This window comes from Triticum aestivum, unplaced genomic scaffold, assembly GCF_018294505.1.
Source record: "Triticum aestivum cultivar Chinese Spring unplaced genomic scaffold, IWGSC CS RefSeq v2.1 scaffold45329, whole genome shotgun sequence".
NCBI lineage: Eukaryota > Viridiplantae > Streptophyta > Magnoliopsida > Poales > Poaceae > Triticum > Triticum aestivum.
The window spans coordinates 19,318-20,309 of record NW_025228288.1 but is presented as its reverse complement, the minus strand read 5'-3'; the positions used below and the strand labels follow the sequence as shown (position 1 = coordinate 20,309).

Below are 992 nucleotides of genomic sequence, written 5' to 3'. Positions count from 1 at the left end.
CTTACTCCCCCCCCTCAAACACGGAGACGAGTTTACCACGGTTTCCACCCCGCCCTCTATACCGCAGCAACACGTATTATTTTACCCCTTTCAGAACGCGCTCCTCGCGCCACAAAGCCGCCTCTAGACGCGTGACCAATGAGCAGCGAGCTAAAACATATCGCAAATGTCAAAAATAATATAACGGGGTTAATATATATCGCGCACATGCGATATGTTTGTCAGGAGGCGCAAAAAATAATTAAAAAGGGAATGCAACACGAGGATTTTCCAGGAGGTCACCCATCCTAGTACTACTCTCGCCCAAGCACGCTTAACTTCGGAGTTCTGATGGGATCCGGTGCTTTAGTGCTGGTATGATCGCATCCGACATGTTACCCCCGCCTTCGTCCCTTATGCTTACCACTCCCAGGTCCACTGCAAAGATGATTGTCATTCTTACTACCATTACAACCGTTGCCTAATAATGGATAATGCCCTATATATACTACTTACTCCCCCCCTCAAACACGGAGACGAGTTTACCACGGTTTCCACCCCTCCCTCTATACCGCAGCAACACGTATTTTTTCCCCTTTCAGAACGCGCTCCTCGCGCCACAAAGCCGCCTCTAGACGCGTGACCAATGAGCAGCGAGCTAAAACATATCGCAAATGTCAAAAATAATATAACGGGCTTAATATATATCGCGCACGTGCGATATGTTTGTCAGGAGGCGCAAAAAATAATTAAAAAGGGAATGCAACACGAGGATTTTCCAGGAGGTCACCCATCCTAGTACTACTCTCGCCCAAGCACGCTTAACTTCGGAGTTCTGATGGGATTCGGTGCTTTAGTGCTGGTATGATCGCATCCGACATGTTACCCCCCCTTCGTCCCTTATGCTTGCCACTCCCAGGTCCACTGCCAAGATGATTGTCATTCTTACTACCATTACAACCGTTGCCTAATAATGGATAATGCCCTATATATACTACTTACTCCCCCCCCCC

At 48.1% G+C, this 992-nt stretch overlaps 2 non-coding genes across 2 annotated transcripts; both read right to left on the bottom strand.

Moving 5' to 3' along the window:
• Positions 1-249: 249 nt before the first annotated feature.
• On the bottom strand, positions 250-368 carry LOC123173954 (5S ribosomal RNA). The gene has a single exon (XR_006486638.1). It is a non-coding gene; the product is annotated as a 5S ribosomal RNA (ribosomal RNA).
• Positions 369-736: 368 nt separating this feature from the next.
• On the bottom strand, positions 737-855 carry LOC123173865 (5S ribosomal RNA). Its single transcript, XR_006486579.1, has one exon. It is a non-coding gene; the product is annotated as a 5S ribosomal RNA (ribosomal RNA).
• Positions 856-992: the final 137 nt, after the last annotated feature.